At 37.1% G+C, this 17,263-nt stretch overlaps 1 pseudogene; it reads left to right on the forward strand.

Annotated features, from left to right (window-relative positions):
• Nucleotides 1–7,269, forward strand: part of LOC100349441 (small ribosomal subunit protein eS12-like) — a 155,181-nt pseudogene extending 147,912 nt beyond the window's left edge.
• The last annotated feature ends 9,994 nt before the right edge of the window (nt 7,270–17,263 follow it).

Below are 17,263 nucleotides of genomic sequence, written 5' to 3' on the forward strand. Positions count from 1 at the left end.
GAGAAATAGACTTTCACAAGGATGTAGAAGTTGAAAGAATGTGTTAACTTGACAGAAATCTTAAAAGAAGTTCTTCAGAGAGAAAGAAAATGAAGGGACTGGCACTGCGGCGCAGCAGGTTAAGTCACCATTTGAGCACTGGTTGGAGTCCCAGCTGCTCCACTTCTGAGAAGTTCCCTGCTAATGCATATGGGAAAGCAGCAGAAGATGGCCCAAGTGTTTGGGCTCCTGTACCTATGAGGGAGACCTGGAGGAAGCTCTTGGCTCCTGGCTTTGGCCTGGCCCAGCCTTGACCATTTGGAGAGTGAAACAGAGGATGGACGATGTCTCTCTGTCTTTATTTCTCTCTCTCTGTGATTCTACCTTTCAAATAAATAAATAATTTTTTTTGAAAAGAAAATGAAATAGGTAAATTTTAAAAAATATTTATCATTTGAAAAGCAGAGCTACAGAAAGGCAGAGGCAGAGAGAGAAAGAGAGAGAGAGAGGTCTTCCATCCTCTGGTTCACTCCCCAGATGGCCACAATGGCCAGAGCTGTGCCAATCCGAAGCCAAGAGCCAGGAGCTTCTTCCGGGTCTCCCAGACAGGTGCAGGGGCACAAGGACTTGGGCCATCTTCACTGCTTTCCCAAGACATAGCAGAGAGCTGGATTGGAAGTGGAGCAGCCGGGACTTGAACTGGTGCACATATCGGGTGCTGGCACTGCAGGAGGTAGCTTTACCTGCTTCGCCACAGCGCTGGCCCCTAGGTAAGACAATGTATATGTTGAAGGGATAAGCATTATAGAATGAACATATGAAAATAACATAAGACCTTTTTATTTTATTAAATGATTTACCAGAGAACAGTGTGTTCAAAATAATAATAGCAACAATGTATTCAGTAACAATTGCTTATAAATAAGTGTAATGGATGCCAGCAATATTATAAGGGAAAAGAAAGAGAATTTGGAAATGTCTTGTGAACTGGTATGGTGTTATGTGTGTGTAAACCTAAGTCAGTTGTGAATATATAGTACAAATCTAGGGTAGTATAATTGATATGCTAATAAGGAGTATAAATAAAATGATGTAAATACTCAATGAAAACTAGAAAAAGAAGAAAAATAGAGATAGGCAAAAAAAGAAAACGATATGATAACAAATATAAAAATGTTAAAATGTGGTTGGTATTAATCCATCAATATCAATAATCACTCTATCAATCGTCTAAATACCAGTTAAGGACCAATTCAAGAAGACAAGAGCAGGTGTTTGACATAGCAGTTAAGATGACACTGGGACTCCTATATCCCACCTTGGACTGCCTATGTTCGAGTCCCACCTCCACTCCAGATTCCAGTTTCCTGCTAATGTGCACATGTGGGGAGGCATCTGGTGATGGCTCAAGTGCTCCCTGTGGGAGACCTGACTGATTTCCCAGCTCTGGCATACAGCCCTCCCAGCCACTGTGGCCATTAGGAGAAAGTGAACCAGCAGATGGGAAATCACTCTCCCTCTTTCTGCCTTTCCAATAAGTAAACTATATTTTTAGAAAAGAGTCTGAATAAAAATACAAAATCTATATGATGTTCACAAGGACCCCACTTCAAATAAAATAGCATAGATCAAAAATAAAAGGATAGAGAAATTTATGCCTGACACTAATCAGAAGTGAGCTGGGATAGTTAGGTTAGTTCCAAACAAAGCTGGCTTCAGAGCAAGGAGGATAATACAGGATAAAGAGAAAATGACGTAACGACGGAGGGGACATTGCTCAAGAAACTATAACCATTCTTCAAGCTGTGGTTAGAAGACCAGTTCTATAGCTACATTATGTCATATTACCTGGCAGAATCTGGAGATAGACTAATACTAAAAATGTGCCTTTTGGGATATGAACACAAGATTGCTTAATAGTGAACATCAAGGCACTTTCATTTTCAAACTTTTTGGTGGACTACTTTCTTTTTTTTTTTAACTTTTATTTAATGAATATAAATTTCCAAAGTACGACTTATGGATTACAATGGCTTCCCCCACATACCGTCCCTCCCACCCACAACCCTCCCCTTTCCCACTCCCTCTCCCCTTCCATTCACATCAAGATTCATTTTCGATTCTCTTAATATACAGAAGATCAGCTTAGTATACATTAAGTATGGATTTCAACAGTTTGCTACCACACAGAAACATAAAGTGAAAAATAATAGATGATTGTTTTTTAAATGATGATGAAATCAGAGCAGACCTATTGTCATGTTTAATCCCAGTGAGAGTCAAGTTGGGAATTGATAATTTCTTTTTTTTTTATTTTTTATTTTTTTACAGAGGATCAGTTTAGTATGCATTAAGTAAGGATTTCAACAGTTTGCACCCCCATAGAAACACAAAGTGAAATATATTGTTTGAGTACTCGTTATAGCATTAAATCTCAATACACAGCACATTAAGGACAGAGATCCTACATGAGGAGTAAGTGCACAGTGACTCCTGTTGTTGACTTTACCAATTGACACTCCTGTCTATGGCATCAGTAATCTCCCTATGCTCCAGTCATGAGTTTCCAAGGCTATGGAAGCCCTCTGAGTTCTCCGACTCTTATCTTGTTTAGACAAGGTCATAGTCAAAGTGGAGGTTCTCTCCTCCCTTCAGAGAAAGGTACCTCCTTCTTTGAAGACCTGTTCTTTCCACTGGGATCTCACTCGCAGAGATCTTTTGCCAGAGTGTCTTGGCTTTCCATGCCTGAAATACTCTCATGGGCTTTTCAGCCAGATCCGAATGCCTTTAGGGCTGATTCTGAGGCCAGAGTGCTATTTAGGACATCTGCCATTCTATGAGTCTGCTGAGTATCTCACTTCCCATGTTGGATCACTCTCCCCTTTATTTACTCCATCGGTTAACGTTAGCAGGTACTAGACTTGTCTATGTGCTCCCTTTGACTCCCAGTCCCTTCACCATGACCAACTGTGAACTGAAATTGATCACCTGGAACAGTGAGATGGCATTGGTACATGCCACCTCGATGGGATTGAATTGGTGGACTACTTTCAACACATCTTTTCAGCCTATAGCTCCATGAGTAACAGCATATTCTGTATTAGTATGTAAGCAGGCAATCAGGCTTATTAAACATCATTTGGCATACTTCAGAAAATGCAGAGTATTAATATGTACACTTAACATCAACATCACACAGTTTGCATATGTATACCTACATTCAAAGCATACTGCCACTATTCCACCTGCTCCAAATCTTTTCATTTCCTATCTTAACATCAATTCAATGTAAGAAAACTAAAGCTCATTTTGCCAAATTTTATTGTGACCAAAATTACACACCTAGCAATGACATTTAAAATTTTTAAATAATGAAAATTGTCATCAAATAACAAAGCTGAATGAAAAAAGTTACGTGCTTTAAAAGATTTGGGGATAAAGACCGGCACTATGGCACAGAGGGTTGAGTAGCAACCTGCAGCGCTGGCATCCATATGGGCACCAGTTCAAGTTCCAGCTGCTATACTTCCGATCCAGCTCCCTGCTGGTGTGCCTGGGAGGCTGACCCAGGTGCTTGGGAAATCATATAACAACATCCAACTGATTTTTTCCATAAATTCCTAGAGTCAACTTTTAGTCATGTGGTGGAGTCATGGCCAGCTGAATGTGGTCAGAAATGATATATGGCATTTCCAGTTCTGACTACTAAAGACCACTTGATAATCTCATGTCTGTTATCCTTCCTTTGTTTCTGGATTTACTGCAAAGGAGTCATAAGAGGGCTCTGATGCCTTGGAAGTGGTGGATGCAGTGAATAAGAGTCCCTCTTGGAAAAACTGCCCAACCATATCCAATTTCTCTGTGACGTAAGAGAGATATCCCTTCATTTTGCTAAGCCACTATGATCTATGATCTTTTTCTTACAGCAAATATTTGACACTGAATAAATGACAAAAATAAAGCATTGCCCCTTTATTTAAGGTCCTTACTGTCTTAATGGTAGTGAGCACATATACGTGCATTTTATCACTGCCAATTTTTGTCTTCCTCTCCCACAAGAGAATTTCTCATTACTGGAAACAGTAGATAACACAGAACATAAACACTTCAGTAGTGCCTTTCTCATTAAATTATCTGTCTCTTCCTCGATGAATATTTTCAAGACATTTCAGCCATAACCTGTATCTTTGGTACCCCTGGTGCCTGATAGGAACATTAATAAACACTTGATGAATAGATTTTAAGCATAATCCAAATCTAATAAACAAGCAGCTGACAAACCCTCTTTAACAATTACAGTGATACAGTTGCACTCAGAGGATAGCTCCTCTTGTGAAATTTCAAAATTCATATGTGCTGTATGTAACCTGATTTCTTTAAAAATTAATATGTATACCAATCTAAAATTCAGTTGTATTCCCATTCCCATCACTGCTTTCATCTCATTAAAATGTAGCATTCAGAAAGATGCCTTTTAAATTCTACACAGATGAATCTAATCAAAAGCAACTGAGTTATTTTATCAGAGAGGAAATGCATATTTAAATATAGACCATATAACTGTGTCTTAAATATTCCTAGAGCTACAACTGAAAAGAACTGATTTAATGTTCCAGTTTATCATTTTATCACATTTATCAAATAAAAAATGACATTTCTAAATCTATGCTGCTTCTATTTTGCATTCTGAAACTTCACTTCAGTCACTAACACAAAATTGTAAGTGTAATAATCTTTTCTAAAAGTAAACTAATTGTGGAATTATTTATTTCACTATTTCAGGAAATTTTTATGGATTCCCTTCAAGTATTTACTAAATATTAGCAATTACACATGCGTATACAAAAACTATATACTTGAATTCCTTCTAATTGAATTCATTTTTAAGATACAAAAACCTAAAAGATGAACATAACAGAATTCAATATCAAGTATCTTATCTGTTCATATTAAAAACTTGATGGTCCAATGAGTATCTAATAGGTGACAGATTCATAGAGTAAAATATCTGGAAATCCATGGAAACTGAAGAGGACAAAATGTAATTGGTCATGATTGTAACCAAAAGTGTACTGATTTAACAATGCCTATAATAAAACAACATGATTCTAACAGACACTTTAGAATTATATAAGGTATTTTTTTCATGGTAAATAGTTTTGTGTAACTCAAATAAGAAATTTAGTAAAGCATGATAGAAGATGTTTTAGGCAGCATTTAGTCTCAATTTTATATTGGCTTTTGGATTTTATAGGTTTATTTAAAGAAGGCTTCCATTTAATTCATTTACTGTGTTCTTATATCTATTTTTGTTGAACTTATCTTTACAATTTCCAAATAACACTCTTAAATATTGTGTGGCATTATTCTCATTTTTACTTTATGTATTGATTGTGTGAAACTAAATAAATATGATTAGCTTTCTTATAAGTATATGTCAAGTGTCTGAAAGTCTTTCTATGCCTCAGTTTTCTTGTATGCAAAGTGAGGACACTATTAACCATTGAGTTGAGAGAATTAAAACATATGTAAAGCAATTAATATAATATCTGCCATATATAATCATCTAATAAGTGCAATTATAATGAGGCTTAGGTTGTGATTATTGATGAAAAATAATCTAAAGGTAAAACAAAACAAATTATACTCATATATAATAGTTAAAGGAAATTTATATGCCAGACACTCACAAATTTCAACTATGTGTTTGCCCATTTCTCATTTGGAGTGCAGTTATCAATAGTTTGAAGTTAATGATCACCAAGAACTGAATACTCTGATCTCAATATGAATATAAATCTTAGAAAGAAAACTTAGTTTTGCTCTGTGAATTTGTTTAAAAATTTGATTAAACTTCAGCTGATACAAAAGAAGCCTGGTATTAAGTTACACAAAGTCTTCCTGTTAGATAGAGTTCATGTAGAGTTTTACAGTATATTCTCCCTGAAACATTCAGAGAAGGGAAAATATTTTGAATCAAGAACTGCTTCTCTCACACATAAATTTTTCCCACAGGAAAAAGCCTAAATTGGTGGGATACTAGAGCTCAGTTGCTGTCTGTGGTATCAGGAGGATGTTATCAAGGCAGATGTGAAACCCAATTTAGAGTTAGATTGTTTTTCCTGTTCCATTACATATTTACAAATAGAGCACTCTGGGCAACAATTCAGACTGCTAGTGTGTAGATATTATGCTGTTGATTTCTGGTGGTAGATTGGGAAATACCAATAATGCAATACATATAAATCTATCTCATCATTATTGTAGAGAAATAACTTTTTATCTCTACTTTAGAACTCTCTTGTGTTCTGTTTAATTGTGTGCTTTAGAGTTATTTCCTGTGGAAAGAGACTAAGCTAGAGAGAAACCATAGAAGTCAGTGTTATATAAAATATCAGAATTGCATCAAAGGACAAATAGGCAAGCAGGGGAGAAAAAAATCATCTTCTGACTTTAAAACATTGAAATCAGGAGGTAAATATGCTAGCATGGGAATTACATAAGTAGGTTTGAAATTTTTATTTTTGCTCTTGGTTATGAATTTCTAAAAAGTAGAAGGAGAAGGAATAATCTTTGGCTCTCAGAGAGCCAACTTTTAAGATCCTAAGAGAGTGAGTTATAACCATTCCTGATTTTGTCCCCCCCCACATATGTTCCTAATCATACCAATAGTTACATAAAATATATATTATTTAAAATTCCAAGGTGGAGCAACCTATATGGTTACCTTGCCAAAGCAAAATTGGTAATATAAATAACTGGAAACCATGCATTTAGAAGGAATGAATGATTTAGGTAGAGAAACTTGTATGTCTTTCCCTGCAGCCATTAAGTCACATAGAGGTGGTGGCCCTGGTGCGATTTAGATCAGCTTCACTGGTAATCCAGCAATGAGGCCGGGGAAGACACTGCTGCTGGGGGTGTACTGGATGTCAATACCGCTTTAGGGAAGTTGCTGAACACTGCCTTCATCCATGATGGCCTAGAAAGTGGAATTTGTGAAGTGCCAAAGCCTCATTCAAGTGCCAAACTCATCTTCGTGTGCTTACATCCAACTGTGATGAGCCTATGTGTGGCAAGTTCATGGAGGTGCTTTGTGCTGAACACCAAATCAACCTCATTAAGCTTGATGACAACAAGAAACTTGGGGAATGGGTAGGCCTCTGTAAAACTGTCCGGGAGGGGAAACGCCATCATGTGGTTGGTTGCAGCTGTGTAGTGGTTAAGGGCTATGGCAAAGAATCACAAGCCAAGGATGTCATCAAAAAATACTTCAAATGCAAGAACTGAACAAAATAAAAAAACTTGGCATGCACACACACAAATATATATGTGAATCTCTAAAGAATAATGTTGCACACAAAAAAGATGATCTGCCAGTGGATAATTGTAGTGAAATGTCATTTGTGTGAACATTAAATTTGCACAGGAATATGCTACTGTGTTTAGGAAAAATACATATGTAACAATCAGATAAACATTATTAAGAATAATAAATAGGGGTCCGCACTGGGATGTAGCGGGTTAATCCACGATTTATATCATCGGCATTCCAGATCAGAGTACTGATTTGAGTCCTGGCTGCTCTGCTTCCTATCCAGCTCCCTGTTAATGCACCTGGGAATGCAGCAAAAGATAGTCCGAGTACTTCAGTCCACCTCATTCTTGTGAGAGACCAGGATGGAGTTCCTGGATCCTGGCTTTGGCCTGGCCCAGCCCTGGTTGTTGTGGCCATTTGTGGTCAAGGAGGGAGTGAGCTAGCAGATGGAAGATTCTCTCTCTCTCTCTTTCTCTCTGGCTTTCAAATCAATCTTTTCAAAAATCAAGACCCATTCCCCCTCAAGTGAATAAACAACATTAGAGAAAAGTGGTTATCCTGTAAGGGGAGGGCTGAGGGATGGAAATGTAATTACACAGGTGTATACAGGAATTTCTCATGTTTTAATAATATTTTATTTCTTAAAATAAATAATAAGAATATATGTGTATTTCTCATTTTAATATTTGTAAAGGTTCTGTACGGCTACAAGTTGATAAATCAAGAAAAATAAACTTCATAGAATAGTCATTAAAACTGCATGTGCTGAGGAAATAAGCAGTAGCTGTCAAATATATTCTAATTATTGTAGTTAGACATTGCTGTATGTCAAATTACCCAAGAATTTAGAAGTTTCAACAACCATTTTCTTTGTATCTGACACAATGGGGTCCTCCATGTGGTATTTTTCCTTATGTGGCTTATTTGAGCTTCTATACAGTATGGTTGTCTGAGTGCGCATATCTTACCTGTTACCTTTTCCCAGAAGGCAGCATGACAAGCAGGATAGTTTGGAGCTACAGATTTCTCCAATACTACAAGTTACATATTATATCTTCTATCACATGTTATTAGAGAGTCTAGATTCAAAAGGAAGAGAACTAGACTGTACCTCTGCCTGTAAGCATGGCAGGTTCACTCTGCAAAGGAGCATATAAAATGGGAGTTACTGCCACAGATAACTGTGGAAACACAATCTATCATACCAATGTAATATACTCCTTTTGGAGTGTGAAATTATGGGTGTTTTTCTTTTACCTTTTTTTCTCTTATTTTATATCTAGGCATTTATCAGCTTGTCTACAATGATCATAAAGTCTAAAAGGCAAATTAAATAAAATAGAATATTACCCATTCAATACAATTACTAGGTTAGTGTTGGTTATAGAACATTTTCTTTACTTTCTTTCTTTTTCTTTTACAGATTTATTTGCTTATTTGAAAGTCAGAGATACAGAGATGGAGAGACAGAGGGATCTTCCATCCACTGATTCACTTCCTAAATGGCTGCAATGGCTGGGGTGGGGCCAGGCCAAAGCCAGGAGCCAGGAACAATATACAGGTCTCCCACATTGGTTCAGGGGCCCAAGCACATGGTCCAGCTCCTGATGCTTTCCCAGGCACATTAGCAGGGAACCAGATTGGAAGTGGAGTAGCTGGGACATGAACCAGTGCCCACATGGGATGCTGGCATCATAGGCAGTGGCTTTACTTGCTACACCACAAGGCCAGCCCTGAAGAACATACATACATTAAAACAAAATCTCTCTGACTTATTAACTTCTATAATTACTGTGTTCCTTTTGTTCTGTGCGTTGAAGACAATCTTTTAAAATTATTGGATATCATTTCATCTCTGTGTCCTGACCTCTTTTGGAGCTTTAATCCATTAAAAGTTCCTTTTTGTACCATCACTACATAAAACTTCCCTGCTGAAAGGCCATTAAACATTTAAGTAAAACCAACACTACGAATGAGTGAAGAGTCACTCAACAAACAGGAGGTACATAGTTAATACAGTTACCATGCAGTTAGTTCAGTTAGCATTATGCACATAGAAGAAAAAAGAAAATTACTTTTAAACACTGTATTATTTTGCATGAAAAAAATTAAAAGTGATGCTTAAGGCAGTTTACAGAATGGACAGAGTAGAAAAGTAGAGAGGAGAGATTGAAATTATAAAACAGTAATGAGTTTTACCTAAAATGATAATGTAAAGCAAGGGAAAAAATGAAAGACAAGGTGAAAAGTAAAGATTAATGTAAATGTTCCAACATCTATTCAAATGGTGACTCAGGTGGAGAAAATCGAGATGGAAAAGGAGAAAATAGCTCAATTCACCATGATCAAAAATGATTTCAGATATTAATTACCTGCTAGATTTAATTACATCATTAAATATGGTCATGATGGATTCAATTACTCAAGATAGAAATCTGAGCATTGTCTTATTTTTTTCATTCAGTTTTCAGAACAAATATATCCACAAATGCTCTATAACATAAAATCTCAAATCTTCTCATTTTACTATTACCATTGTAATTCAGATTCCTAATACTTTGTAAATAGTTTCCTTAAATTCCCTTCTGTTCCGCTTCTATTTGTGTATACCATATCTGTTACATATCTATAAGCATGTATGCATATATATGTATAATTTCTTCTTGTGTAAATTGCCAGTTTACACAACTTACATGCCTTTACTTTTATACCTTTCATATGCTCATATTTTTCCTTATTGATTGAAAATCTATTTGTATTAACTCAATGTCTCAATTATAAAGACAGAAACAGGTGGTCCTTGATTATAAACCTTTTATTTTTAACTGTTATTTACAGAGATCTTAAATTTTGGAGTAGCTAAATCCAACTATCTATTTTATATGTGCCTTAAATATATGATTATGTATGTGTATTAGCTTGTTTCTGAACTTACATTCTACCAGGTTTATTTTCTGTTATTTTATTTTTGTACTATACTTTCTAATTTTGTATCATAAACTTATAATTATTCAAAACATCATTATTGAAAATATATTTCTATTATTTGGAGTATAATCTTTCATGAATTACTTAGACTATAAAGTAGAAAGCTTAGCATAATTTTACTCTAACTAGATTCACAGGTAGTTTTTCTAATAAAACAATTTGGGTCAATTGAATTTAAAATTAAGGGTTTCAGATTCAGATTATTGTTTATATATTACATATACATTGCATTCTTACCTTTGAGTAATGACTTCTTAGAAATAACTTTTCTGTTGAGAGTAGTGGTAACATAAAGAATATATTTATATTTGAGAGAGAGTTTACAAAATGCCATTCAGTTGAAATTACAACTGAAATCGTGCTACTATATAATTTTTTTTATTTAGCCAAAAATTCTTTGTAACTTTCTTTGACCAACAGAACTGACAGAGAGATTCTTTAAAAAAAAAAAAAAAGATTTATTTATTCATTTGAAAGGGAAAGATGAAGAGAGAGAGAGAGAGACAAACAGCAATCTTCCATCTGATGGTTCACTCCCCAAATGTCCAGTTCAAAGTCAGCAGCCTAGAACTCCATCCAGGTCTCCCACATGGTGGGCAAGGGCCCAGTTACCTGGGTCATCATCTGCAGGAAGGCACATTAGCAGGAAGCTGGATAAGAAGCATAGCAGCTGGGACTCAAACTGGCACACCAAAATGGAATGCAAGTATAGCAAGCAGGGCTTAACCTGCTGCACTACAACACGGATCCTAACACTGGACTTCTAAGTCTGTATCTCAGAAGACCTTGAGAATTTTTGAGGATTCCCTCTCTTGGAGTTCTTTTTCAGTCATGTGGTGCAGTGCACCTTAACTTGATGTGACTCAAATCACATATGACTCAGCTGACAGTCTATACTATTAGAAATGTGAGTTTAGACCATCAGAGGCAAGGGGAAGGAGCCAGTATCTACATAAAATTGAATGAGAGTAGGAAAGACCAGCAGAATTGGACAACTGAGGCCAGTCTTCATTGCTGAACTTCAGAACAGTGAAAACAAACAAGATGGTTGCGATTGTAAAGCACTGAACGCTGAGATGATCTGCTTTGCCCCAACAGGCGATTGAAACAAAAATCTGTACCTTGAAATGGAGTATTCCATAACCCCAGGCTAGAAACAGGAGGGACTGGCTTTACGACTGAGGCAAATGAAGCAGGAAGAGCACATTGCTTGATGAGATCCCAAGGCCGAACATTGAAAGTATCCTTTGGAAGCAGCGTGTTCCCATGGCAGGTGCTCAAGAGAGAGGGCAGAGGACCTGAATGAAATGCCGCTCAGGACCTGCTGTGTTACGTCGCCACGGTCTCCCGCTCATGAAAGAGTCGCAAAGTCAGAATTATTCTCCATGCTAAAATCCTGCTCACTTGTTAATCTTTAGTTCATTTTCCTTTCATGTGCAAAATTCATAGAGAACTGTGGCTATGGCCTACATGTATTCACATTTTGCTTAATCCCTGAAATAACTTTAGATACTCAATTTACCAAATTCAATTAGGTTATTAATTTATTCACTAACTCTTTAATATATTCACAGACTTAATGACTTAGAGCTTCAGCTCAAAATAATTGACTTATAAAATTTGATGTATACATATATACATATATATGTATACATAAAATATATACACATATGTATACATAAATATATATAAATATATATATATATATTAAGCAGGGAGTCGGCATTGTGGCACAGAAGGTTGGGCTGCCGCCTGGGACTCCTGCATCCCATAAGCACTAGTTTGAGTCCTGGCTGTTCCACTTCCTAACCAGCTCTCTGCTAATACACCTGGGAAGGCAGTGGACAATGGCCCAAGTGCATAGACCCCTGCACCCATATGGGAGACCTGGGTGAAGTTTCAGGCTCCTGGGTTCAGCCTGGCCCAGCCTCGGCCACTGCAGCTATTTGAGAAATGAATCAGCAGTGGGACTAGTCATTCTTTTTTTCTCTATTCCCCCACCCTGCCCCCATGACTCTGCCTTTCAAATAAATAAAGAGACACATCTTTTAAAAATTGGCATATACATTTTTTTCAAGGAAGAAATAAATAACACCTATATCTCATTGTATAGTGAGCTTTCATATATCACTCCCAGTAAATTTCAACGCATCTAAGAAGACTGACATTTTTTTCTTCTAATACAGAATATTAATGTAGCACATAGATGAAAGCTTGGGGGAAGAAGCCGAGTACTAACACACACAGATGACCAGCTTGTCCAAGGCTATACTTCTCAAAAAAATGTTGGAACTTAGGGAATGTAAATGGAAACTTGACATTTCTGTTTTCTATTATACTTGATTATTTATGCAATGTAAATGTGGAGTTGATCTTCTACTGTTACTATTACTGCTAATGATATTAGCAATATTAGCATAATAAAAGTAGCAATATTAACCCAATAATCATTTTACTAATATGTTTATTAGTAAAAGATATCTACTAATAACATTTAAAGATTAACAGAATAGGACTCGATAAATAACCATTATGCTCCATAACATTTTAATATCCATAAGAAAAGTAGTGGGAAATGTCACCTGTACATGTCAAAATTGGCACGCAAAATCAGGGCTAAATGAAGAAAAATCACTATGGACAAAATTCTGTTGACTGTTGTTCTTGATTTGGTACCAAAAAAAAACGCCACACGAGAATGATAAGGAATTTAGCGGCTGAAGACAACAGAACACCGGGCTGCCTGTTGGCCAGTCCCAAACCCATTCCGCAACACCTATGCAGAATCACTCTTTTAAAGTGGTGATTAGCTAAGACAGACTGAGAGTCTGGAGGAAAAAGAGGATTCATTTCCAGAGGATGAAGAGACTGATTATTCCCAGAGTAAGAAAATGTATCCTGTATTCAGGATCAGCAAATGCTTGAGGAAACTGTTACACATAAGGCAAAACATTATTCTATGAGGTGAAATTAATGCTCCAGGGATCTGTCTCTTGAACAGCACGCTGATGGCTTTTTGGATAGTGAGAAACCTTTACATCCCTCTGGTTAAAAGACCTCATTACATTTTCCCTCCCCAAAATTACCTGAAACTCTGCAAAGAATAATTGAAAGGATCACAAACTAAATGGGTGTATTCTAGCACTGAAATTATAAATCAGATCACATATACAAAATCACTTTAGATTCTAGGATAGTGACTTTCCTAAGAAGGCTAACGCAAAAATAAGAGATGAAATTCCTCTGAGATAGCAAATGGGCCCCATATAACAGGACAATAGCCAGTGTTTTATCAGAGGCTTCCCAGGAAATCTGAGACCCCAGAAAAACCTAATACTACATTTGAGAAGTAATACTGGAGTACAAGATTTAAAAATAAGGAAACATTGCAAAAAGGAAGGAGAAACAAACACAGGGGGATATATTACTGAGGTGGTCACAGCATTCTAATATGTGTAGCTAACAGCTTGGTTTACTGGACCTGGACAGAATGATTCTCCATGGTTTTCAGCTATTGGTTAGCACAAAGGGAGAATAATTTATAAGCCACTTTGACTCCCAGGATTAAATATTGACCCACAGGGCATCATAACCCCTGTGCTTGTTTTTGCCTTCAGATTTCCTTAGATCTGGGAGCCAGATCCTAAGATAGTAGTGGCAGCCCCCTAGGCAAGGTAGTGACAGGGCTCAATAAGTCTTCTCCAGTGTTTATTGAAACCTGTCCTCTGGCTTACAAGCATTAATTGGTGGCAGTTCATCATCTTGGAGGGTCATCAGAACACCAAGCAGAAAACCATTGCCAAGTGAATTCAGGGAGTTTCATAAACTGCCAAATACATGGTTATCAAAACTGGATGGTATCTGTCTCTGGTTTTATGACTTAGAAGATAGCAGAAGCAGTTCCAATGCTTCTTATGCTTGCTGGGAGATCGGTTTCTTTCCAAACTGAGTGAGCCTTGAGTTCTGCTTGAGTTGGAACACTTTGAAAAGGCTCCACGATGAAGTGTTATTTTCCTTGTAGAAATGATAAATGGGTCATCTCAAGAAATACTTTTTTTTAACTTTTATTTAATGAATATAAATTTCCAAAGTACGATTTATGGATTACAATGGCTTCCCCCACATACCGTCCCTCCCACCCACTACCCTCCCCTTTCCCACTCCCTCTCCCCTTCCATTCACATCAAGATTCATTTTCAATTATCTTAATATACAGAAGATCAGCTTAGTATACATTAAGTAAGGATTTCAACAGTTTGCTCTCACACAGAAACATAAAGTGAAAAATAATAGATGATTTTTTAAGTGACGATGAAATCAGATCAGACCTATTGTCATGTTTAATCCCAGTGAGAGTCAAGTTGGGAGTTGATAATTTCTTTTTTTTTTTTCCAGAGGATCAGTTTAGTATACATTAAGTAAAGATTTCAACAGTTTGCACCCCCATGAAAACACAAAGTGAAATATATTGTTTGAGTACTCGTTATAGCATTAAATCTCAATACACAGCACATTAAGGACAGAGATCCTACATGAGGAGTAAGTGCACAGTGACTCATGTTGTTGACTTTACCAATTGACACTCCTGTCTATGGCATCAGTAGTCTCCCTATGCTCCGGTCATGAGTTTCCAAGGCTATGGAAGCCCTCTGAGTTCTCCGATTCTTATCTTGTTTAGACAAGGTCATAGTCAAAGTGGAGGTTCTCTCCTCCCTTCAGAGAAAGGTACCTCCTTCTTTGAAGACCTGTTCTTTCCACTGGGATCTCACTCACAGAGATCTTTTGCCAGAGTGTCTTGGCTTTCCATGCCTGAAATACTCTCATGGGCTTTTCAGCCAGATCCGAATGCCTTTAGGGCTGATTCTGAGGCCAGAGTGCTATTTAGGACATCTGCCATTCTATGAGTCTGCTGAGTATCTCACTTCCCATGTTGGATCACTCTCCCCTTTATTTATTCCAACGGTTAGTGTTAGCAGGTACTAGACTTGTTTATGTGCTCCCTTTGACTCTTAGTCCTTTCATTATGATCAATTGTGAACTGAAATTGATCACTTGGAATAGTGAGATGGCATTGGTACATGCCACCTTGATGGGATTGAATTGGAATCCCCTGGTATGTTTTTAACTCTACCATTTGGGGCAAGAAGAAATACTTTTTTTTAACCACTGAATCTGGGACCCAGTCTCTTGCAATCTGTTCAAGCGCCAATCTGGCACAACAGTTCTTTGATATAAATTTTCAACTAGAGGGATTCTACTGTAGGGCTATTTCTGAAGACCTCATGATTTGTACTGTGAAAAGACTCAGCCCTATGTTTTCCAGAATTAATTGTCTCCTCCAGCCTGAATCATAGTTCCTTAGTCATTGTACCTGGAACTGCTCACTTGGATCTCAACACTATATATTATTAGATAGAGACCATGACACCTTCTCATCAATAGTCATCACTCACAGAGCAAGGGGCATTACCCAAATGGGTACTTCAGGTGTGTGGCTCCTCTGTTATCAAGCCAGAGTAGATGTACCATACCAAGATACTTGAAATATATAGAACAGCTCAATGTATAACAGGGGAAGGTTATGTATATTGGAGACAAGTAAACTTCCATAACTTGCTATTATCAACAGATGAGGTTGGGAAGTAAGGAGAAAAAAAGAGGATCTCAAATAATTGATTTCTAGATTATTAAGTCTAGAGCTGTATTAAGAACTAAGATACATAGTTACACCTAAACCTTGTGTACAAAACACCAGTTATTATGCAGCTATCTTATCAAAACATATAATATTAATGAATATAATTACCAAGTGGGAATGTGCTGAAATAATACATAAGTGAAATTAAAATCCATTTTATATTCATCTGTCCATTATTCACAAACAATTCCTTGACTATTAGCTTTTAAACAATATTTCTTCATGGGCCTTGATGTACAAATTGATATATAAGGCATTTGTTTTAAGTATGGGAATGACTAAAAGGTGATTCAATCTTTCATAGTAATTTTTAAATTAAATAATTATTGAGTATTTTTCAAAATGAAATAGAAAACATCAGTTTGTTTTCTTTCATAAAGGACATTTTTAAGATGAATATTTTATATTTTAGTACACAATTATGTCCATAATATCTTCTGTGTGAAAACAGGCATTTAGCTTGAAGAGTTTAAGATGACGTGGTATCTAGCTATTTGAGTAATCTCTATGTTAAAATATAAAACACTGCAGCCAAATTTATCATGATTACTTATTTACATAACAAAGTTGAAAAAGACCCTTCAGATCACTGAATGGAATAATTTTTCAACTTGTATGTATTTAAAAGATAATCTCCTTCAGGTAATCCTACACTTGATATTAAAATGAGAAGCGATAAGGGTAGCTATACTTTTCACCCCTCTATTATATTGTGGCATAAAAAAGACAAATTTTATATATATATATATTTTATAGATGTTCAAGTTATCAAATCAAAGTATTATTGACAAGCTTACCTGGATAATAGTGATTTAGTTCATGTCGTCCATGAGGAGCCATGAAAATCTCCAAGCTTCCAGAATGATCCTGATCCCTAGAGAACAACATAGTGCGACATTGCTCATATGTAGCTCAGGGTGTTTTTAGCCACTTCCCCTCCTCCTTACTTCCTATAGATTAGGCTTAAATTAATCGTTAGCTGTTTTAAAGATAAGCCTCGGCCGGCACCGCGGCTCACTGGGCTAATCCTCCGCCTTGCGGCGCCGGCACATCAGGTTCTAGTCCTGGTTGGGGCGCCGGATTCTGTCCCAGTTGCCCCTCTTTCAGGCCAGCTCTCTGCTGTGGCCAGGGAGTGCAGTGGAGGATGGCCCAGGTGCTTGGGCCCTGCACCCCATGGGAGACCAGGAAAAGCACCTGGCTCCTGGCTCCTGCCATGGGATCAGCGCGGTGCGCCGGCCGCAGCGCGCTGGCCGCAGTGGCCATTGGAGGGTGAACCAAAG

The sequence above is a fragment of the Oryctolagus cuniculus genome, chromosome X (assembly GCF_964237555.1).
Source record: "Oryctolagus cuniculus chromosome X, mOryCun1.1, whole genome shotgun sequence".
Taxonomy (NCBI): domain Eukaryota; kingdom Metazoa; phylum Chordata; class Mammalia; order Lagomorpha; family Leporidae; genus Oryctolagus; species Oryctolagus cuniculus.